Below are 25,832 nucleotides of genomic sequence, written 5' to 3'. Positions count from 1 at the left end.
AGTAGTGTTGTGTAAGAACTAACTATACTCCCTCCATCCTATCCTGCTTCCAATTACTTCTGTTCTCTCTTTTGATCCTGTTTCTCCCCATGAGTGTTGACCTCAAATTGCTCCCTCCTCCCCATGCCCACCCTTCCATCATCCCCCCCACCCTGCTTATCCCCTTATCCCCCACTTTCCTGTATTGTAAGATAGGTTTTCATACCAAAATGAGTGTGAATTTTATTCCTTCCTTTGGTGGAATGTGATGAGAGTAAACTTCATGTTTTTCTCTCACCTCCCCTCTTTATCCCTCCACTAATAAGTCTTTTGCTTGCCTCTTCTATGAGAGATAATTTGCCCCATTCCATTTCTCCCTTTCTCCTCCCAATATATTTCTCTCTCACTGCTTGATTTCATTTTTTTAAGATATGATCCCATCCTCTTCAATTCACTCTGTGCACTCTGCCTCTATGTGTGTGTGCATGTGTGTGTGTGTAATCCCACCCAATACCCAGATACTGAATAGTTTCAACAGTTACAAATATTTTCTTTCCATGTAGGAATGTAAACAGTTCAACTTTAGTAAAGTCCCTTATGACTTCTCTTTGCTATTTACTTTTTCATGCTTCTCTTCATTCTTGTGTTTGAAAGTCAAATTTTCTTTTCAGCTCTGGTCTTTTCATCAAGAATGCCTCAAAGTTCTCTATTTCATTGAAAGGCCATTTTTTCCCCTGAAGTATTATACTCAGTTTTGCTGGGTAGGTGATTCTTGGTTTTAGTCCTAGTTCCTTTGACTTCTAGAATATCCTATTCCACGCCCTTTGATCCCTTAATGTAGAAGCTGCTAGATCTTGTGTTATCCTGATTGTATTTCCACAATACTTGAATTGCTTCTTTCTAGCTGCTTGCAATATTTTCTCCTTGACCTGGGAACTCTGGAATTTGGCCACAATGTTCCTAGGAGTTTCTCTTTTTGGATCTCTTTCATGCGGTGATCTGTGGATTCCTTGAATATTTATTTTGCCCTCTGGTTCTAGAATCTCAGGGCAGTTTTCCTTGATAATTGCATGAAAGATGATGTCTAGGCTCTTTTTTTGATCATGGCTTTCAGGTAGGCCCATAATTTTTAAATTGTCTCTCCTGGATCTATTCTCCATGTCAATTGTTTTTCCAATGAGATATTTCACATTCTCTTCCATTTTGTCATTCTTTTGGTTTTGTTTTGTGATTTCTTGGTTTCTCATAAAGTCGTTAGCCTCCATCTGTTCCATTCTAATTTTGAAATAACTATTTTCTTCAGTGAGCTTTTGAATCTCCTTTTCCATTTGGCTAATTCTGCTTTTGAAAGCATTCTTCTCCTCATTGGCTTTTTGAACCGCTTTTGCCAATTGAGTTAGCCTATTTTTCAAGGTGTTATTGTCTTCAGCATTTTTTTGGGTCTCCTTTAGCAGAGTGCTGACCTGCTGTTCACGTTTTGACTTCATGTCTCTCATTTCTCTTCCCAGCTTTTCTTCCACCTCTCTAACTTGATATTCAAAATCTTTTTTGAGCTCTTCCATGGCCTGAGCCCATTGAATATTTATTTTGGATGTTTGAGATGCAGAAGGCTTGACTTCTGTCCCTTTCCCTGATGGTAAGCATTGTTCTTCCTCATCAGAAAGGAAGGGAGGAAATGCCTGTTCACCAAGAAAGTAACCTTCTATAGTCTTATTTTATTTCCCTTTTCTGGGCATTTTCCCAGCCAGTGACCTGACTTCTCAGTGTCCTCTCCACACCCACCTTGCCTCCAGATCTGCCCAGCCAGCACTTGGGGTCTGAGATTCAAATGCTGCTTCCCAGCCTCAGGGCTTTGGGTGGGGGCGGGGCTGCTATTCAGTGTGACATTAAGTTCATGTGTTCAGGTGGGGGCAGGGCCACCTCAAGGGCTCAGTTCCCTCAGGGGGTTTTATGCAGAGACCTTCAACAATGGATCAGGGCTCCTGCCTGCTTGGGGAGCCCTGGTCTGTTCCCGCCTCCACTGCTGCCTCCCGAGGGGGCCTGAGTTATGGGGGCACCCCACACCCCTCTCGACCCACCAAAGAGACCCTCTCACTGACCCTTGTCACCTGTGGGTGGAGGGACCCATGCGGCCCCATGGAGATCCTCGTACCTGAAGCCTGCTCAGATCTGCTCCCTGCTTGGATCCACTCCTTTCTGCACCGCTGAGGCAGGGTTTGGCTCTGGTCCGGGTCCAGGGCACGAGGGACTTTTTGCGAGAGGTTTTCAGGCTCTCTGGAGCAGAAATCTCCTCCACTCCATTTTTCTGTGGCTTCTGCTGCTCCAGAATTCGCCGGTGGTTCTTTTTTTTTACAGATACTTTATAGGCAATGGGTTCAGAGGTAGCATATGTGCGTCTTTCTACTCTGCCATCTTGGCTCCGCCTCTCAACTTTCCAAATACTTGAAGACAGATATCATATTCTCTTTAAATCTCTTCATTGATTCAAGTCAAGTCAACAAGCATTTATTAAGTGCCTACTATGTGCCAGACACTGTGCCATGCCCTGAGAGTACAAAGAAATGCAAAAATACAATCCCTGTCCTTAGGGGGCTCAGAGTCTGATGGTGAGTGGGAAGACAGCATTCAAACTAGCTTTACAAATAAAATAAATATGTGATAAAGAGGAGATAATCACAGAATGAAAACAAAATATTTCAGGGTTTTTTTTTCCCATTGCTTTTCTATGGTGTATTCATCCTTATGACTAGAATTTTTACTGTCACAGGTGATGAGCCATAGTCAAAAGAATATTGCCTTTGAGCCAGGAAGGTGAGGAAGGGATAAGAAACAAGAATCTATTAACTCCCTATTTGGGGCCAAGTGATATGCTAAATGCTGTACAATATCTCATTGGATCTTCACAACAACCCTGTGAAGTATTATTCCAATTTTACAGGTGAGGAAACTGAGGCACAAAGATGTTAAGTGATTTACCCAGGGCCACACAGCACTGTGCTCTACTCATTGCATAATATAGCTGGTTCAATATCAGCATTTAAAATCAGCTGTGGATATTTGACATCTTTATGGGCATAAGAAAGTGAATGAACCTCTCAGAGCCTCAATTTTCTAATCTATAAAATAAAATCTGTAATACCTACCTCAGTGGATTGTTGTGAGACTCAAATAAGTTAATGTACATAAAGTGCTTTGTAAGCTTTATAGCTTCATATAAATGTCAGCTACAATTATCATAAATAGCCTTCCTTAAATGTGGCACTTGGAACTAAACATGGTACTGTAGTTGTGCTCTGGTCAGGGCAGAGTAAGTCAGGACTCTAATTCCCTCATCTGGATGTATTCTTTTCTAGCAATGAAGCATAAGAGAATATTGGCCACTTTTGCTTCCAGATCACTCACTTTATTCATACTGAGCCTTTTAGGTTACTAACTGTAGGTTACTAACACCCTCAAGCCATATTGAATAGAATTGTTCTCTTGGCAAGCTTCCCATCTCCACCAACCCTCTCCTAGAATTTTAAACCCAAGCATAGGACACTGCAATTTCTTATTAAATTTCATTTTATTTAATTCAGCAAATATTCCTTTCCTGTACAGATCTTTTTGGATGGTGCTTTTGTTATCCAGTGTGTTTTTTATTCCTCTTGGCTTCATGTCATTTAAAATTTGACAAGTATGCAATCCATGATTTCAATATATGAGGGGTTTTAATTTCATTGGTGGGGTTACTTCTCTCACCAACATAAACTGAAATCCATTTATGACTTAGCAGACAATCTTTAACAGTTGTTGTGGCCAAATAATGCATGATCCTGTGGCAAACTTGATCATGAGCCACTACAAACTTAGCTCAGCTTGTCCTAGGATAATAAGCTTAACCATGTTGCCATCATGCTCAAAAAATTCCTGTGGTGTCTCTATTGCCTTAGGAAAGAAAGAAAGGGAAAAAGAAAGGAAGGAAAGAAAGAAGGAAGGAAGGAAGGAAGGAAGGAAGGGAGGAAGGAAGGAAGGAAGGAAGGAAGGAAGGAAGGAAGGAAGGAAGGAAGGAAGGAAGGAAGGAAGGAAGGAGGGAAAAAAGAGGGAGGGAGGGAGGAAGAAGGGAAGGAGGGAGGGAGTGATGGAAGGAAGGAAGGAAAGGAGAGAGAAAGAGGGAGGGAAAGAGAGAGAGAGAAGCAAAAATTGGGGGGGAAATCTTCTATTTAATATCTAAAGCCCATCATGATATGATTACATTTTTAGACCCTCATTACATGTTTTTCTCTTTCAAACACTCTGTGATTCCATTGACCTCCTTCCTATTGTTCCTATACATTACGAGTCCTTCTCTAATCTCCCTGCTTTTACACTGGTTGCTCACTATTCCCAGAATGCATTTCTTCTTCACTTTTGCTGAGTATCTGGAGGTTCCTTCAAAGTTCTTCTCCAAATCCAATTCCTATATTAGGTCTTTCCTGAACCACCCAAGTTTCTAGTACTACTTCTCCCCAAATTACTTCATATTTATTTAGAAAATATTTTTCTAATATTTTAGAATGTTTCCACTGACAGAATATAAACTCCTTGAGTTCAAGGATGATTTTGTTTTTGTCTTTGAATCCCTAGTACCTAGCACTATAATGCAGTAAATTCCTGATTCATTTATTGATTGGTTTAAAATGTCAAGAGTAGAAAAGAGAAATGAGGCTGTATATACATATTTGATAACTTTCCCCTTCCTGTTACGATGTTTGCTTAGCCCACAGAGGAGATTTCAATTAAATGAACTATATACAGTCAATGAGTCAGAAAACAAGCAGCTAGGTACTGCGGTGAATAGAGCATTGTACTTGAATCATCTTTATAAGTTCAAATCTGTCCTTAGACACTTACTAGCTGTGTGACCCTGGGCAAATCACTTAACCTTGTTTGCCTCAGTTTTCTCATCTGTAAAATGAGCTGGAGAAGGAAATGGCAAAGCACTCCAGTATCTTTGCCAAGAAAATCCTAAAATAGGGTCAGGAAGAGTTAAACGCTACTGAAAATGACTGAACAACATGTGTCAGATTCTGGGTTAAGCTTTGCAATTACAAAGAAAAGGAAAAAAAACGTCCCTGTCCTGAAGGAGCTCATAGTCTAATGGGGGGGGGGGGGAGAAAATCTCTAAATAACGATGTCTAAATAAAATATTTACAGAATAAAATAATTAACATAGGAAATGTATTAAAGAAAATTGGGAAAACTTCATATAGAAATTGAGATTTTAGTTTGGACTTGAAGAAAGCGAGGAGATAGAGATAAGAAGGGAGAGAATTCTAGGAATGGGGGATAACTAGGGAAAATGAATGGGTGTCTTGTGAAGGGAATACTAAGAAGAATATTATCACTACATTTCAGATTATGTGAAAAGAAACAAGATATAAAATTTGAAAAGTAGAAGGGGGCTAGGTTATGAGTGGCTTTGAACACCAAACAGCAGAATTTATATTTGTTCCTGAACGTGACAAGGAACCACTGGAATTTGTCAAATGAAGCAAGCAGTGACAAGATCTGATCTGAACTTCAGGAAGCTCAGGTTGACAGCTAAGTAGAGGACAGGCTGGAGTAGGGAGAAACTTTAGGAAAGGTGACCAATCAACAGGCTATTGCAATATTTAAGGCAGGAATGATTGATGGGAATAGTTGCATTAGGACCTGAGGAACACTTAGCGATAAACCAAATACACCAAGGAAACAAGATCTCTATAAGGGCACCCACCTAGAGCCCACACATATATAGAGCTTTACCTAAAGCAAACTGCTTTACTTTTGGTTACCAGAACCTGTGAGTTTGCCCTCTGAATTCATGTGCTTTGAAAATACACAGTTGCCCCTGGGACCTTGAATGTCCAAGAAATGTGTATCCCCCTTCTGAGGGAATGGATATATTCCCTCTAAATTGAGGAACAGTTTTAGAAAGGGTGTTTACTAATGTAGTATGGGACACAGTTGGTATGTGTGTGTATGTGTCTGTATATGTATGCTTATGTATATACGTATACCCTCTCTTCTCACCTTTCCTTACAGTACCCTCCCAAGTAAAGCCATTGTAGCACCCTGAAATCTCAACTCTCTCTCTTGGGCTCCTTCTCCTCTGTAAATTAATTGATATCATGTTTTGTGTCACATGCCCCAGGCACAAAAATTTCTAGTTATAGAACTGTCTTCCTACTGACAGCATTCTCTCCTTTGGAGGGAGGACTGACTGGATATATATATATATATATATATATATATATATATATATATATATATATATATATATATATATAGATAGATAGATAGATAGATAGATAGATAGATAGATAGATAGATAGATAGATAGATATAGATAGATAGATAGATAGATAGATATAGATATATAGATATATATAGATCTATATATAGATAGATATATAGATATAGATATATATAGATATAGATATAGATATATAGATATAGCTATATCTCTCTCTCTATATATATATATATCTGGATATATAGATATATATATATACACATACCCACATATATGCATGTGTGTATATGTATGTGTATATGCATGTGTTTATGTGTGCATATATACATATATATTTGTGTTTGTGTATGTTTGTGCATGTGCATATGTATATGTGCATGTATGTGTATGTATGCACATATGTATATGTATGAATGCATATGCATACACATACATACACACATATATACATATGCCAACTATGTACCATACCACATTAATAAACATCCTTTCTAAAAGTTAATTAAGTCTGGCTGGCTAATAATCAATATGGAGCATATTACATATGAACTTGTGAGCAACTGTACTAGAAATCACAGACTCTCAGGGTTACTCCTAGACTCCTGAGGGGAGAAGTAGTTAGCTGTCCTTTAGAGATTCCAAGCTTAAAAAATCAGTTGGGAGTTGGGAGTTGGGGAATTAGCCCTGGACAAGCTGCTACAATGAAATATTTGTATTTTCTAAATTACAGTTATTTTCAATTCCAGAGAGAAACTGAAACTAGGAAGACCTAGTATACTTCAATGACAGAATGTTCTAAAGAGTAGGTAAGAGTGGTTTGTAATTAGCGTATTTCTCAGTTTTCAGCAGTTTAGATCCACCCTTTGACATGTAATTTGTTTTTTAAGTGAGGATAAACATCTTCGATTGGTTTATACTCTTAATTTGCTCAGCCATTTTTTCTTTCTAAATACAGTCCAAAGGTCAAATGCAGAATAGCATTTTCACCCTACAAGGTTTATCTTAAATTCAGAAGAAGTAGAATTGGAATTAATCCAGTCTTGTAATTTCTGAGTTAGATCCTTTCCCCTGCATCATTTCCTTAAAGAAAGATCCCTGCTCCTCCCTCTTTGTTTGTGTAATGGGGCACATCTGGGATTTTCTGATTATACTATTCTGAGAAGCTGTGTCTTACTGAGTGCCCTCAACCAGAAACATAAAGCACAAGAGTGCCTCTGGGGACCTCAGGCATGCAATCATTGCAGACAGTTTTAGCACCTGAGACAGGGGGCTCTTTCCTTTGGTGACCTCTAGCTTCCGGTCCTCTCTCCAAAGGCAAGGAAGCAAGGCAATAGGGAGACAGTTCCATAACTAGCAATCTTTGTGCCTGGGGCATGTGTCACAGAATATGACATCGGTTCATTTGGGGAGCAGTTGGGGTCTGAGAGAGAGGGTAGAGACCTCAGGATGCTACAACAATTTTGCTTGGGAAGCTACTGTAAGCAAAGGTGAGAGGAGGAGGTAGGGAAACATTGAGTACTGAAGAGTTCAGCTTGAATATGGCCACTGAGCAGGGTAAACACCACCTGGTACCTTCCCATTTTAACTAAATAATCATGGTATGTAGGTTCAAAAGTCAATCAATCAACAAGCAGTAAGTACTTATCTGCTGCCAAGCATTGTCATAAAAAGACAAAAACTTTCTATCTTGGAGAAATTACGTGTTCAAATGTAAGTAAATACAACATTTATGCAAGTACACTTCAGGAGGGATCAAGAAAACTTCCTATAAGTGAGAGCAAGAGACCTGAAGGAAGTAACAATTTTTAAAAGAAAGAGAGGAGGAAGGCATGCATTCTAGGGACAGAAGCCATTCAGGCTAAAGTTAAGGTAAAGGTAGATCAAAAATGGAATTTCTGTCAGTGTTTTAGAGATAGTTAGCTCAGTGGGTAGAGCACTGGATCTAGAGTGAAGAAGACCTGAGTTAAAATCTGGCCTCAAACATTTCCTAATTGTGTGACCTTGAGCAAGACACTTAACCTCTAGCTGCCTTAGTTTCCTCAATGTAAAATAGGGATCTTGAAATAGCCCAATTTTCTAAGGTTGTTGTGAGAATCAAATACAATAATATGTATAAGGTAAATCAAATGAGATAATATATGTAAAACACTTAGAATAGTGCCTGGCATATAGTAGTTGTTTAATAACTGTCCCCCTCCCCAAGTCCTCTTGGAGAAAAATCTTGCTTGTTCCATTCTAACTACCTAGAACTTTGCTAGGGGTAAGTTTTGCAAAAATATAAACAAGTGTATCTTCAAAATCTCATTTTCCATTTCAACTTTCATGATGCTAAATGTGTGTCCTTTCTCTTTTCTTTGAAAGCAAGGGTCAGCAAGTAGCTATTAGGTGGCCACAGTTCAATAAAACCTAAACTAAGAGGCGGCAGAGTCAAGATGGCAGAGTAGAAAGATGCATATACTCTAGCTCTTTCCCTGCAGCTTATAAAATACCTGTAAAGAATGATTCTCACCAAATTCTAGAGCAGCAGAAGCCACAGAACAATGGAATGGGGGAGACTTCCAGCCCAGGGTGACCTGGAAGGCTGATGGGAAAGATTTGTCCCACAGGACAGGAGTGGAGCCCAGCCTAGCCTTGACCTTGAGGTGCTGGGAGGAGGACCAGAGCAGGCCTCGGGGGGGCGGAATCCCTAGCAGCAGCAGTGATGTGTCACAGATCCCACAGACACCAAAGGTCAGTGAGAGGGCTTTCTCAGCTGGCTGAGAAGGAAGCAAGTTCCCCTCATAGCTCAGGCCCCATGAGGCAACATCAGAGGCTGCAGCTCCCTCAGCAGACATCAGGCAACATACATTGTTGAAGGCTTCATCGTAAAACCCCTGGGGGAACTGAGCAGCTAATCTTAGTCTCACAATGAGTGGGTGCCTTGCCCCTGCCTAAAGTCCCTGGGGGAATTGAGCAGCTGGAGGTGAGACAGATGAAATTCTACTACTCACAGATTCTGGGCACAAAAGTTTCTAGTTGCTACCAGATCAGTGTGCAGGCTTGATTGTGCCACCTTAGAAGAACTGAGATTTTACAGGTCCTCAGAGTACACCCTACTCTTGACTAAGAACCCAAAAGTCAAGTAACTAGTTGGGAAAATGCCCCCAAAAGGGGAAAAAAAAAGACTATAGAAGATTACTTTCTTGGTGAATAGGTATCTTCTCCCATCCTTTCAGATGAGGAAGAACAATGCTTAACACCAGGGAAAGACATAAAAGTCAGGGCTTCTGCATGCCAAACATCCAAAATAAATATTCAGTGGTCTCAGGCCATGGAAGAGCTCAAAAAGGATTTTGAAAATGAAGTAAGAAAGGTGAAGAAAAATTGGGGAGAGAAATGAGAGAAATGCAAGAAAATCATGAAAAGTAAATCAACAGCTTGCTAAAGGAGACCCAAAAAAGTGCTGAATAAAATAACACATTTAAAAATAGGCTAACCTAATTGGCAAAAGAGGTTCAAAAAGCCAATGAGGAGAAGAATGCTTTAAAAAGCAGAATTAGAGAAATGGAAAAGGAGGTTCAAAAGCTCACTTAAAAAAATAGTTCTCTGAAAGAGAGAATTGAGTTCAGGGAAATGAATAACTATGAGATAAACCAAGCAACCAGAAAACAAAGCCAATAATTTGAAAAAAATAGAAGATAATGTGAAACATCTAATTGGAAAAACAACTGACCTGGAAAACAGATCCAGGAAAGACAGTTTAAAAATTATGGGATTACCTGAAAGGCATGATCCAAAAAAGAGCTTAGACATTATCTTCTATGAAATTATTGAGGAAAACTGTCCTGATATTCTAGAACCAGAAGGCAAAATAAATATTGAAAGAATCCACCAATCACCTCCTGAAAGAGACCTGAAAAGAGAAACTCCTAGGAAATTTGTGGCCAAATTTCAGAGTTCCAATGTCAAGAAGAAAATACTGCAAGCAGCTAGAAAGGAACAGTTCCAGTATTGTGGAAATACAATCAGGATAACACAGGATCTGGCAGCTTCAACATTAAGGGTCTGAAGGGCTTGGAATAGGATATTCCAGAAGTCAAAGGAAATGGGATTAAAACCAAGAATCACCTACCCAGCAAAACTGAGTATAATACTTCAAGGGAATAAATAGTCATTCAATGATATAGAGGACTTTCAGGCATTCATGTTGAAAAGACCAGAACTATATAGAAAATTTGACTTTCAAACACAAGAATCAAGAGAAGCTTGAAAAGGTAAATGGGATAGAGAAATCATAAAAGGTTTTCTAAAGCTGAACTGTTTACATTCCTACATGGAAAGAAAATATTTATAAATCTTGAGACTTTTCTCAGTATTTGAGTAGGTGGAGGGATTGTACATACACACACACACACACGCACGTGCGCACACACACACAGAGTACAGGCTGTGTTGAATCAGATGAGATAATACCCACAAAAAATATAAAATAAAAATTAAGGGGTGAGGGAGGAAAATACTGGGAGGAGAAAGGGAGAAATGGAATGGGGCAGGCTATAACTCATAAAAGAGATAAAGAAAAACCTTGTTCAATGGAGGAGAAAAAGGAGAAGGGAAGAGAGGAAAAGTGAAGCTACTCTCTCCGTATATGGCTTAATGAGGGAAAAACATGCTCACTAAATTTGGTATGAAAATCTATCTTATGATACAGGAAAGTAGGGGAAGAGGCGTCAAGTGGGATGAGAGGAATGGTCGAAGGGAGGGCAAATGGGAGAAGGGAGTAACTAGAAATAAACACTTTTGGGAAAGGACAAGGTCAAATGAGGAAATAAAAAAATAAGGGGGAATAGAGTAGGAGGGAGGGCAATATAGTTAGTATTATACAACATGACTATTATGTAAGTCTTTTGCAAAATGACACATACATAGCCTGTATTGAATTGCTTGCCTGGAGATGGGTAAGGAGGGAGGGAAAGAAGGTTAAATTCAAAGTATTAGAAACAAATGTTGAGGATTATTATTGCATATAACCTAGAAATAAGAAACACAAGTAATGGGGTATAGAAATTTATCTTGCCCTACAAGAAAAGAGAGAAGATGGAGTAAGTGAAGGGTGAGGTGTGATAGAAGGGAGGGCTCATTGAGGGAAGGGGTAATCAGAATACAAGTTATTAGGAGGCAGGGGGAGGAAAGAGATGGGTAGAAAATTGGACATGTTACAAAGTGATGTAAAAGCAATTATTATTAAAACAATTGACTGAATTAATTATTGAGACTAAATCAGAGACATCTTTAGTTTGGGGAAATGAATTTTAGTCTAAGTCTCCTAGAGGCAGGTAACTTCAGGTAAAATTTTGTATTGGTAGAAAAGTTAAGGTTTTAAAGGTAAATTTGATTTTATGATTGTTATTTAATCAGGAACTAGAACACATATAGAAAGGCATGTAAGTCACTTAAGACTTGCCTCAAAAGATGTTCCTTAGCCAATGTGAAATTATAGTCATATCTGAAACCTGGTTATTGGAACTTGCTATTTTAAGATGCTATGGGACTATTAGGTGATTGTTCTTCTGAATCTAACTCCAGGTATGGATAACAAGAAAGGTGGTCTGAGTCTCCAATCCATGATGCCAGTAAGCCTGGGAGATGCTGATATGAACTGAAAAAGGTGATCTCATGGTAAGGGTGGGAGAGTGGCTGTTCAGTCTGGGCTGAGGAAGGATTCTCCTGACTCAATTTCCCCACTGATACCTGGCAGACTTTAAGCTTCACTGAATGCAAGTTGACAATCTATTTTTGCCTGGAACTGACATCAAGTTGAGGAGATACTGTTTCCCTGCAATGTCCCCTACTCAGTGGCAATTTCCTATAGTCAAAAGGTTTGTAAGCTTAATACCAGATCCATTAAATTATAGATTGTTGATAGGGGAACATTCGAGGTTAAGTCTAAAATTAAGCTGTTAGGTTTATGATTTTAGACCAAAAACAATAAGTTAAGGTCCTTTAATTCTTAGTAATAATGTGGAGACAATTAGGACAAAGACTTATGAAGTTAGCATAGATAGTTATTATTTGTGTCTCAGTCGGTTAATGTTAAAAAAAACCCCAAAATCCATTTGTGGTCTATATTGTAAATGCTTTAAAAGAAATACCACCTGACCAAAAGTTGGAACTGTGTTATGTGATATGAACTGTGTTAAAAATGAAAAATTAAAAAAAAAGAAAATAGTTCTTTAAAAACTAGAATAGAACAGACGGAAGCTAATGACTTTATGAAACCAAGCAATCACAAAACAAAACCAAAAGAATGAAAAAATGGAAGACAATGTGAAATACCTCATTGGAAAAACAACTGACCTGGAAAATAGATCCAGGAGAGACAATTTAAACATCATGGAACTACCTGAAAGCCATGATCAAAAAAAGAGCCTAGATATCATCTTTCATGAAATTATCAAGGAAAACTGTCCTGATATTCTAGAACAAGAGGGAAAAATAAATATTGAAAGAATCCGTGGGTCACCTCCTGAAAGAGGTCCAAGAAAGAGAAACTCTTAGGAACATTGCAGCCATATTCCAGAGTTACCAGGTCAAGGAGAAAATACTGCAAGCAGCTGGAAAGAAACAATTCAGGGGTCATGAAGAGTTGGACATGACCAAAATGACTCAACAGCCCCAGCCGCAGCCACAGCAAGATTCAGTGACTTGCCCAGAGTAATAGAGATATCAAATATTTGAGAAAATATTCATACCTAGTTCTCTTCTTTTCACCCAAGTTCCCAGTACATCACAAAGCCTCAAATTAATAGGAAGGAGCAATTAGCACTGACAAGTTTCTGTAGACCTAGGATCCTTTAATGTAACCCTCAAAAATTAGACACCAATTCTCTCCCCTGCCCCAATCTAAGGGTGGTTCAGCTGTCTTTGTCACACAGGGTCAGAGTTGGGATGGGGTCTCAGAGGCAGAGAACAAGGGATTGGCCCCTGTCACTTAACTTTTCTAAGACTGTATTCAATTCTGTAAATACTATGGGTATTTTTTTCACAAATAACACTTGAAGTACCTAACTCATAGGGTTACGGAGTATCAAAGAAGACAATGTGTGTAAAAAATTTTTCAGGCTTAGAAAGTTTTTAATAACAGCAATCATTATTCAATAACAGGTTGTATTTGCATAATTCTTCAAAGTTTACAGAGGTTTCTTCATGCCTACCTCTTGAAATAGGTAGTGGAAGCATTCTGTCCTTGTGCTTGTTATTCTTGACTTGAGATCACATTCATGAAACTTCTGGTGCGGAAACTCCCTATTCCAATGAAGATCTCATCCGTCATTTAACATCCTAGTGCAGAGATTGGGAATCTGCAACCTTGAGGTCACCTGTTGCCCTCTAGGTCCTGAAGTGGGGACCTTTGACTGAATCCAAACTTCATATGGTTCACAGAAGGTAGGCATGAAGAAACCTCTTTGTAAAGTTGGAAGTGCTATGTAAATATGACCTGTTATTGGATAATGACTGACATTTTAAAAAACTTTTTAAACTTGAAAAATTCTTTACCCATGTTGTGTTATTTGATCCTTAGTAACCATATGAGTTAGATCCTTCAAATGTTATTTGTGGGAAAAAAATGCCTGAAATATTTACAGATTTACATGTGGCCTCAAGGCTGCAGATTCTACAGCCCTGTGTAGAGTGCCTGGGGACACTGAGAGTTTAATTGACTTGCCCCAGTTACTTTTCCAGGATTTGTCAGAGGGAAGACTTACATCTAGGTTTTGTTGACTTCTAGGCAAGCCTTATCACTACCATATTAAACTGCCTCTCAATGAACACTAGATGATTCCTTAGCTACTTTCCAGTTCTAGGTTCCCAGATCTTAACTTGACTTGACACTACCTTTGCCAGTCTGGAGCAAGTGATTCTTTTGTTTAATGGAAAGACAAGGGGTGATTTTGTATTATACCAATTTTGCTAATGAAAAAACTGAGGCTCATGTGGGTAAAGACATATGCCTATTGACATGTTAGAGGAATGTGGCACATTGGATAGAGCTAGGCATGGAGTCAGCAAGACTCAGTCTCAATTCCAGTCTCAAAGACTTGCCCTTTGTTCTCTAAGAGAACCAAACTGACCCCTTTTTGTAGGGATAAAAGTACATTGTATCTGACTGCGGCTGATCAGTCCAATACAAGTTTGAAAGGCTCTACTACAGGTCAGACGCAACTCCTCCATGTAAACATGTGGAGTGGAGATATCCTTATCTGTAAAGTGGGGATAATAGCACTGACCTGCAGGATTATTATGAGGATCCATCTAGGATCACTGCAAAGTGCTTAACATGGACAACAGTGCTTAACACAGTACTTGCCACACAGTAAGCATTGTATTTCTTCAGTCTTTTCAGTCAAGTCAGACGCTGTGATCCCATTTGGAGTTTTCTTGTCAAAGATCTTAGAGTGCTTTGCCATTTCCTTCTCTAACTCATTTCATAAATCAGGAAACTGAGGCAAACAGCATTAAATGACTTGCCCAGGGTCACACAGATAGTAAGTTCCCAAGACCAGATTTCAACTCGGGAAGATGTCTTCCTATCTGCAGGTCTGGCACTTTATCCACTATGTCCACCTAGCTGCCAAGCACTATGTTGGTTATCACAAATATTTTTATCATCATCATCATTATGGTTATTGTTTTTACTATTATTCTGTAGCTGGGACTCTGATCCAGACCTTCAGACACCAAGGTCAGCGCTCCTTGCATGAAGCAACACTAGTTCCCATATAAAATAATAAGTATGGAGGGGCTTTAGAAGGCATTAAGGATAAAGTAAATCTGAGGCATGATGAATGACTCTGGCTTTTCTACAAAGACATATTCTTGAACCCCCTAATGAGGGAAGTAGTAATGAATGGGACCTTTCACTTTACACGTTGAAATTTCTGTCTCTCTTTTATCATCACAACAGAGTCTATGTGAGGAAATTAATTGAATGTGCTCTTGGTCTATTAATGGAGTCTGATCAAAAGCTCTTTTCAGTGAAACAATAGCAGTACTATGAACACAGATCCCAGAGAGCTGGAATGTCATTCATTAAAATCACCCTTTGTCTTCCCATCAAGCAGAAGAATCATCTGCTCAGGACCAGCAAAGATAGTGTCAGGTTGAATTAGGATCTGGGGACCTAGAACTGGAAAATACCTAAGGAATCATCTAGTTTACCCTTTCTGGTTTGGCCTATGAGGAAACAGGACCAAAGGGAGGAAATGATTTGTCCAAAGTATTAGAGACAGTAAGGGGCAGAGCCAAGAACTCAAACCCAAGTTTTGAGACTCAAGGTTGCATGATGCTCCTTCCACTGCACCAACCTGTCTCTAAACTGTTCTATTCTTATTGTTAGATTATGAACTCCTTCAAGGTAGGTACTAACTTTGCCTCTTTTTGTGGCCCCAGAGCTTGGCATAGTGAGTAACACATATTAAACTCTTAATAAACCTTTATTGAATGATTGATAATTTTTGGTAGAACCGATGTGCTGAAATGGATAAATATTGGTTGTTCTCATCGTTACTCTTCAGAAGTACGGAGGTCATAGAATTATCTATTGATAGACCTAAAGAAGACCTTGTTTCCTTTTTGCCCTAGTACATTATGCTAATAAAACAGAAAAAGGTATGCATGGGAAAAGTGTGTTGTGTGTGTGTGTGTGTGTGTGTGTGTGCAATTGTAAATGGGAAGGTAGGGAAACATAGGCAGGTAGGAGCTATATGATTTCACTTGAGTCTAGAGTTTTTAGGTTATACCACTTACTATGGGCAGCTAGTTGACACAGTGGTAAGAGCATGGGGCTTGGAATCAGGAAAACTTATTTTTCTGAGTTTCAATCCAGCTTCAGATACTTGCTGGCTATATGACCATGGGCAAATTTCTTAACCTGTTTGCCTCATCTGTAAAATGAACTGGAGAAGGAAAATCCTCCAGTATCTTTGCCAAGAAAACCTTAAATGGCATCATGAAGAATCAAACAAGACTGAGACAACTCAACCACAACTTGCTATTTCATTGAAGTTCCTATTTTGGGGGAATCTTTTTTTTTATTTTTTTATTTTTTTGCTAATCAGAAGCACATTCTCATTGACTAGCAAATGAAATGTAAACTCTGTGTCCTGACCTGATGCCTTCAGAGGCTGATTCCAGCTATCTTCTAGCTTTAGTTTATTCTACTTATCTTCACCTCCTCTAGCTGAACTAACCTATTCTCTTCTTGGTCTGGTCCTATCACCTTTCATCTTTCTGCTCACCCTACCTCCCACACCTAGAATGGTTTCTTTCCTCCTCCTCTGACTGGTGAAAATTATTCCTTTCATGAAAATCCATAGCAGGTGCTGCCTCCACCATAAAGCCTTCCAAGATCCACTCAGTTGGGAATCATGTATCCTTTCTCAGGTACCTCATTACACCTTGCCTTGTCGTCTCCTTTGCATTTTTCACTCTGAATTATCTTCCAGAATGCTTGCTGTAGATTTTCCCTAAGATTTTTGTCCTTGGACATTCTCTTCTCTTGCTATCATTTCTTCTTTTATCCCAATAGATTCAACTGCCAGCTCTATACAAATGAATCCCAAATTGATATTTTCAGTCCTGACCTGTCTTCTGAGTTTCAAATCCAAATCTCCAATTGCCTCTGGGATCTCTTAACCAGAATGTCCAGATGGCATCTCAAGCACCACATGTCCCAAAATGAACGTTCCTCTCAAACACGGTCCTAATTCTGACTTCATTATCTCTGTCTATGACAGTACTAATTCTTCTAGTTTTCAATCTTCAAAGCTTCAACTCTGTTTTTGACATTTGCCTCTCTGTCATCTCCTATACCCAATCAATGACCAAGTTCTGGGGATTTCATTTCCACATCTCTCACATTTATTCTCCCCTCCTTTATTCCTGCTGTCACCAAACTAGTATAAGACACTTGTCACTATCCACTTGGATTCTTGCAATAGCGTGTTAAAAGCTATTAGTCACATCTATCTCTGTTATCTGCTTTATCTGGATTTTCTTTGGTATACTGTTTAATTAATCTTTCTTAGGCAAACATTTGGTTATGTTGCTCTGCCACTCAGGGTTTCTTACTGATACTTAGTAAACTTAAAACTCTCTTGTTTGATACTCAAAGCTTTCTATAATCTGTCACTATTCTGCCATTTCAGCTTTATTTTTTATTATGCTCCTTCATGTTATCAGTTACTGTTATGTGATATAGTCTCGGTTCTCCCAACAAGCTCTATTCTCTTCTGCCTCTTTGCCTTTGCTCATATGTTTCTCTTGACTAAGGTGACTTTCCTGTCTTTCTTCACCTACTAAATTCTTGCCTATCATTTAAATCTAGTTTAAAAAAATCACCTTATTCATGAAGCTTTCTTTGCTTTTCCCTGCCAATAAAAACCTTCACTTTCAGACTGCATTTAACACTATGCCTCTCTTTAACACACTTATTTTAAACACTTGAGTGTATTATTGCTATCTGTTTATTTGTATGGTTGTTACTTGTCCTTTATTCTCAAAGAGGACCATGACATCAGGGAGATGATGACATGACATGCAAGTGAATTGGATGTAAGTGAGGCAGGACTGTACAAAGTCACCAGCCTCACTTTCTCCTCCAGAGCCATCTAGGTCCAGTGATGAAATATAGAGCAGGACAACTGGAGGTGGCCTTTGGAGCAGATGTTATTTCTTACGGAAAGATCTTGGACTTATTGTGGAAGTCTTAGTACAGGTATCTGCTTTATGCATAGAGTTGGTTAAGATGACATTCTAAATCAATAGAGAATAAGTAGTCATTGCCAGAAGGCTTGTTTTTTAACGGGTATGGTTGATGGGGACCAGAGGGGAGGTGGAAGGGAAAGGAAAATTTTCAAGTCCAACATATTCATATCATGACAACCTATGAAGATTTCAGGGGGCTCTGTTTTTTAAACTCCTTGCCTATGTTATGTGCTTTAACTCTGCTTAATGTTGAATAATAGACTGTTTCGCATTGCAGTTGAATTGATGATTTTTACAGTTCAATTTTTCATAGGAGCCAAACCATGAACTTTTTTTGTTCAAATTAAAAATCAAATCCTTGGGCAAAATTTGTTATTTTATTAAATCCCTCCTAAATGATAACTCACTGAGGAGAAGGGCCTTCTCCTATTTAAACTTTGTTTTTCCCTTAACATGTAGGGGAGAGTTTTATTGACATGACATTTAATAAATCTTTCTTGAATTTGAATTTATAACTTTATGTTTTAACTTATATCAGCTTTCGTGCATCTGTTTTCCTCTACATTAACTATTAAACTCCTTGAAGAGAGGGATTGTGGATTCTTTTGTTTCTGCATAAGAGATCTAGATAGACGTAATCTTGGATTCTCAAGGTAATGTTTTCACAGGCACTGTTGTAAATAGAATGTTTCCAACATAGTTTTGGGACCAACCCACTGCCCAGGCTGGTTGATTGGTCTGAAGACAGAGGAGTAGTGCCAAAGCTAGGACTGGGAAACTTAGAAGAGAGGATATAAACGAGAAGTCTGGGAAGTTGGAAGACTATTGTTGTCCAAAGTTCTTCTGGCCATGACTTGTCAGTACTGCTGGACCTCTTCTCCTCCTTCGCTTAGAAAATGCTAAAATAATGATGATGATGATGATAACAATGATGACGATAGTATATAACAATAGTTATTATTATTAATAAATATTTTTCTAGCACTTAAGGTTCACAAACAACTTCATAAACATTATCTTGGGGGGTGGAGCCAAGATGGCGCTGAGGACTTACTAGTGTTCTCCCCCCAAACCCAGCCAAATACCTGTAAAAAATGATGCTAAATAAATGCTGGGGCTGCAGAACTCAGTGAATGACAGAGTGAAGCAAATCTCCAACCCAAGACAGCCTGAAAGATCGCTGGGAAGTACATATCACTCTGGGCTGGGAGCAGAGCAACAGTCCAGTGTGGACCACTCTGGCACAGATGGCACCTGAACAGGCCTTAGGGGTACTGAATCTCTGCCATCAGTGGTGGTTTCCAGATTTTATGACCCCAAAATGTGGAGAACAAATTGAAAGGTCAGTGGCAAAAACCTGTGGGATCTGTGTGAGAGAACAGAGTGGTCTGGTCCCAGCCCCAAGGCAGTGGAGGGGGTGGAGGAACACATGGAGGAGTCCAGGGAAACAGAAGCAGGGGCAGGGGAAGGGATAGTGACAGTGGCAGTGACTATTTCTGGAGCTCTAGGCCCACAGAGTGCGGGGGGGATTGAATGACTGATAGTATACCTCCCACTCCCACTGGAAGTAGAGAACTACCTTGACAAAGAACTCAAAACTCAAGTAAATAGTTGGGGAAATGAGCAAAAACAGGAAAAAAAATCAGACTATAGAATCTTACTTTGGTGACAAGGAAGACCAAAGTTTACAAACAGAAGATAATAAGGTCAAAACTTCTCCATCCAAGAATCCAAGAAAAATATTAACTGATCTCAAGGCAAGGAAGAGCTCAAAAAGGATTTTGAAAATCAAGTAAGAGTAGAGCAAAAACTGGGAAGAGAGATGAGAGTGATGCAGTAAAAAAAATGAAAAATGAGTCAACTGCTTGCTAAAAGAGATCTCAAAAATGCTGAAGAAAATAACACTTTAAAATATAGACTAACTCAAATGGCAAAAGAGACCCAAAAAGCCAATGAGGAGAAGAATGCCCTAAAAAGCAGAACTGGCCAGATGGAAAAGGAGGTCCAAAAGCTCACTGAAGAAAATAATTCCTTAAAGATTAGAATGGAGCAGATGGCAACTAATGACATTTGGAAAAATCAAGGAATTATAAAACAAAGTCAAAGGAATGAAAAAATAGCAGACAATGTAAAATATCTTGTTGGAAAAACAACTGACCTGGAAAATAGATCTAGGAGAGACAATTTAAAAATTATTGGACTACCTGAAAGCCATGATCCGAAAAAGTGCCTTGTCATCATCTTTCAAGAAATTATCAAGGAAAAACTGCCCTGATAGAACCAGAGGATAAAATAGATATTGAAAGAATTCACCAATCACCTCCTGAAAGAGATTCCAAAAGGAAAACTCCTAGGAATGTTGTAGCCAAATTCCAGAGCTCCTAGCTCAAGGAGAAAATATTGCAAGCAACCAGAAATAAGCAATTGAGTATTGCATAAACACAAGCTGTAACAGCTTCTACATTAAGGGATCACAGAGCTTGGAATATGGTATTTTGGAAGTCAAAGGAGCTAGGATTAAAACCAGGAATCATCTATCCACCAAAACTGAGTATAATACTTAAGGGAAAAAACAATCATTCAATGAAATAGAGGACTTTCAAGCACCCTTGTTGAAATGACCAGAGCTGAATAGAAAATTTCACTTTCAAACACAAGAATCAAGAGAAGCATGAAAAGATAAACAGAAAAGAGAAATCATATGGGACTTACTAAAACTGAATTGTTTACATCCCTACAAGGAAAAGATCATATTTGTAACTCTTGAGGTGTTTCTCAGTATTAAGGTAGTTGGAGGAATAGAGAAGCAGACAGAAGTTAAATGACTTGCCCAGATCTAAAAAGTATCTGGGACTGAATTTGAACTTTGATTTTCCTGACTTTAGACCTAGTGCTCTATCCATTGTACCATGTGGATAGCTCTAAAAGTTATAGCTAGAATTTGCATAGCTCTTTAAGGCTTGCAAAGCACTTTATCATTTAATTTTATCCTCACAACAATCCTGAGAATTATGTGCTATTTTTAACTTCATTTTACGGATTATGAAACTGAGTCAGATAGAGGTTGTGACTACATCCTAGTCACCAACCTAGGAAATGTCTGAGGCCAGATTTAAGTTCAAATTTTCCTTTCTCCAGGTCCAGTGGTCTAGCCATTTACCTTCTGGCGGCCATGAGGCCTTGCCCTATCTGTGTCTGAAAATCTTTCACTGGGAGTGCAACAGGGTGGGATAGAATTTCCAGGATTGTGGAAGAAGAGTTTGAAAAAGTTGATTTAATATTGGGTTTACCCAGAAGTGATGCATAGAAGCTTCACTGACATTTCTGAAAAGGCCACCTCAGTTCTCATGCTGACATCATGCTGTGGGGACAAAGATATTTCCCCTCATGCAGAAAAACAGAAAGTTTAGGAAAGTAGTGAGCATCCTGTTCTCTCTGATAACTTGAGAGTGGCAGGATAGATGCCACCCTGAAGATTTGGGGGATCATAATTTGTGGCAAATATGTAAGTGAAGGAAATGAAGGACAAGTGAAAAGTTACTTGAACCACCTGATTCCTCTTCTTCTCCCATGGCAACCTTGACCTTGGGGAGAAGATTATTGAGTTGTAGTTTATGCTACATGATCCTGCTATTGCCTGGTGTGAACATTGACATTGATCTTTTATTTTTCAGTTAAACTTTAACTTTTACTGTGACATGAGGTCTAATGATTTCTTACCAGATAGATCCAAAAGAGAAAGGTTTTAAAGGATAAGGGCTGAGTCAAGTAGAATTGGAGTAACAAGAAGGAAGTGCAACAGAGACTGTCATCACCTCTCCTATAATTGTATATCCAAAGTCTAGACAAAAATAAGCTAGGGGAAGGGTATGATCACTACCTTATGGAAGAGGGATTAGGTTTGTTCTGCTTTTCCACAAAGGACAAAATGAGCAGAAATGAATGGGAGTTGCAAAAAGACCAATTTATATTTTATATACGTAGAAAGTTAAACATGATGAATCTTAGTGCTATCACAAAGCAGGATGGACTATTCTTGCAGGTAGTTTCCCAACTCCCATTGAAAATCTTCAAGAATAGGTTGAGTCATCTCTTGATCAGTGGGGGGAGTCTTTCATATCAGAGATGGGTTTGACTAAATAGTAGATGGGGACCCCTTCCAAATCTGACATTCTATGATGCTGAAAATCCCAGAATCTTCTCCTTCCAAAAGGTGAACACTACCTTGTTAATCTGACTGTCAATAATCAATCAACAATTTTTAATATTGATAGGTAGACAAAGCATTTTTTAAGTTCTTACTATGTGCCAAGAACTGTGATAGTCACTAGGAATATTAAGACAAAAATGAAATAATCCCTGCCCACAATGAAGTTACTTTTACTCAAGGAGAGAAATCACTTCTCTGAGCTGAAATTTCCTCATCTGTAAAACTGGAGATCAGATTACATGATCATTAAGGTCTGTTCTAAAATACATGAGCATATGGCAGCACATAAAGCTTTCAGCAGCTATTTATAATTTCATGCCAATTAATTGATTACTTTTTTTTTTTTGAAAACAGACTTCCATAGCAGGAGAGGGAAAGAGAGCATGAGATCACCATTCTCTGCTATGTCCTCTGCAGTGCAAAAATAATTTCCTTGGCAGAGAAAATAGAAACAAATACTTTAGAGGGAACAAAACCCTAGGTAATTTGCCTCTTTGGGGATTTGGGGCATCAGCAACAGGGGGTAAAGCAAATTACCTCCACTAAAGAATTGTGTGGATAGCTAGATGGTGCAGTGGATAGAATCCCAGGCCTAGAGCCAGGAGGACCTCAGTTTAAATCCAGCATCAGACATTAAATAGTTGTATGACCCTGGGCAAATCACTATTTGCCTCAGTTTCCTCATCTGTAAAATGAGGTGGAAAAGGATATGGCAAACCACTCCATTATCTTTGACAAGAAAATCTCAAATGAGGTCATGAAAAGTTGGACATAACTGAACAACAATCACAAAGATTTGTTTTCCATCTTGATATTCACCATTTAATCAATTTTCAGTGGCCATTGTCATTGCATTTTTGTCATAGGGGGTAGGGGTGAGGCTCGCTTAGATTTTATTTTTCTCAGAGAATTATAATGGCAACTAGAGAGAAGCCAGCAAGCTGCCTCTGTACCAGTTCCTTTGTCAGTCTTTTGTTCTCTTGCCCTGCCCCTTTCTATCTCACTCAGCTCAACCTGGCTCCATCACTTCCTATGAATTTTGTACAACTGACTTCCAGCTAAAAGAGACCTTAAAAGTCATGTAGTTCTACCCCCTCATTTCAGAGGTGAGAAAATTGAGACTTAGAGGAATTAAGTGACTTGCCCTGAGTCCCAAACAGAATAAATAGCTGAGCCAGCAGTTGCTGTCCACTAGCTTGTACATGTCTTCTTGATTTCTGTTGTTTACCCGCCTCCTGCCTCCTCACTGAACAGACCTTCATGTTTCATGGAATGGGCTGCCACTCCTGCTACTGATTTTGCTGTCATTGAAGTAGTCCAAGCAGAAGCTGAAAAACCACTCAGCAGAGACATTCTATTGTCCATTTATATATCTGACGGGGGGTTGGCCAAGGTGACCCCTACCGTCCCTTCTATCAGTGAGATTCTGTGACTCTAAGGCCTCCCAAGTTTCAAAATATTTTCTAATAAACTGCAAAATTCAACAAATATCCACAAAGAGAAGAAAAAAGCATATTTTAGATTTAGTTCTCCTTGAATTCACAAGAAGAGCTGATAAGAAGAGCATTCCAATCTGGAGATCTTCCTTTTCTCCCTAAATAGAACTATTGATCATTTGGGATCGTGGATTAAACAAACCAGACACCTTGAAAACACAGCGCTTATTTAATAGAAATAAATGTCTTCTTAAAGAAAATTGGTTTAGATGCACACAAGCTACACAGGAGAAGGACTAATAGAGTGAGAATAGGATGGAATGTCAGTGTTCTTTATTGAGATCTTTGGCTACATGAGTGGGAAAGAGCAGGCTGAAGGTGGAACAGTGTGTGTGTGTGTGTGCGCGTATGTGTGTTACTCTCTCCCAACAGATGGCAATAGAGGAAGCACAATGTAGCCAGAAAAACACTAGACTCATAGTTGAGTCCCTAGTGTAAGTCCAGGTTTTACAACTAATGAGGCATATGACATTCAGAAAGTCATTTCCCTTGTCTGAAACTCAAACTCCCCTTACCTATAAAATGGGGACAAAAGATGTGGCAGCGTCATAGAGTGCAAAGTGCCCTGGACTTGGAGTTAAAGGATCACAGTTTGATGCTCTGCTCCATCACTTACTACTTGTATGACCTTGCAAACCATATGGACTCCATTGGCTTCAGTTTGCTCATCTTTAAATGAAAAAGTTGGGGTAGATGATTTGATGGTCCTGGACAGCTCTAAGTCCTGTGAACACCTGCCTGCACTAAAATGATACTAATATAATCAATAGTAATAACAGCAGAAGTAGTAACAATAGCAACTGCATTTATACAGTACCTACTATGTGCCAGACTGTTTTAAGTGTTTACAAATATTATCTCATTTGATCCTCACAATAGCCCTGGGAAGTAGGTGCTATTATGACCTTCATTTTGTAGTTGAGAAAACTGAGGCCAATGAAAGTTAAATGATTTGCCAAAGGTCACATAGCTAGTAAAGATCTAGACCATATTTGAATTGAGTTGTTCCCTGACTCCAGGCACTATGCTCTACACACTACATTGTCTCTAATGACTTCATTGGGTTGTTTTTAGGATCCTATTTCTTTTTAATTTTTTTAATTTTATTTTTTTTATTCTGAACTTAAATAAAACAAGCATTTCCATAACATAGTAGAATTGAAAAAATCATGATTATCCAAGAAATTGCTATTCCTTTTAAGCATACAAAAAAGTCATGTAACATTTTTCTTCCTTTCCCCCATTCCCTCAACCCTTCCCTCCCATTTCCCATAGAGATAGAATCTAATTCCACAACATAAGCAAACTTCATAAACATATTGGGGCAGCTAGGCGGTACAGTGGATAGAACACTGAGCCTGCAGTCAGGCTTTGAGATCAAACCCAGCCTCAGATGCTTACTAGCTGTGTGACCCTGGACAAGTCATTTAACCCCTATTTGCCTTAGTTTCCCATCTATAAAATGGGGACATGCTGGAGAAGGAAAAGGCAAACCACTCCAGTATCTTGGCCCAGAAAACCCCATGGACAAAAGCCCATTAGGTCATGTACAATTAAAAAATGAGTAACAGCCACAAACAATATAACATTGTGCAAGTTGATGAATCATAACTCCACTAGTCTGGGCTATTTGTCTTCACTGACAAATTTTACCTGCTGCCCAAGCCTGAGGCTTACAAAGTGCCAAGAGTCCAATCACTAGGAACAGATTTGCCTCTAGAGGGGGAGTCATTTGGTTACACTATCCCATGAAATGAAGTAGCAATTTATTAAATATTTTTGTAACACTGATCCCATAAGTAGACAATATAAATGTTATTATTACCCATTTGCAGATGAGGAAACTGAGGCTAAGGGTTGTTGGACTCATGGTCACGTAATAAATAGGGGCTAGAACCCAAGTGTGATTAACTCCAAGGTAGTGTCCTTTCAACAGTGTGCTGTCATTTGAGTATTACTCTCCTGGGTGATCTGGACCTTTAGGAACTGGTATAGCTGGAGCACAGAGAGTCTTGCCTAAGTTTCTGACTAACTTACCAATAATAATAGAAGGGAACAATTCAATTGATCATCCATAATATTCATAATACTCCTCATAAATATAAAAATATTGACTTATTAAAAAGTTGGATTCTAAAGCCCTCTA

This window comes from Notamacropus eugenii, chromosome 4 (assembly GCF_028372415.1).
Source record: "Notamacropus eugenii isolate mMacEug1 chromosome 4, mMacEug1.pri_v2, whole genome shotgun sequence".
NCBI classification, from domain to species: domain Eukaryota; kingdom Metazoa; phylum Chordata; class Mammalia; order Diprotodontia; family Macropodidae; genus Notamacropus; species Notamacropus eugenii.
Note: the sequence above shows the minus strand (reverse complement) of the source record.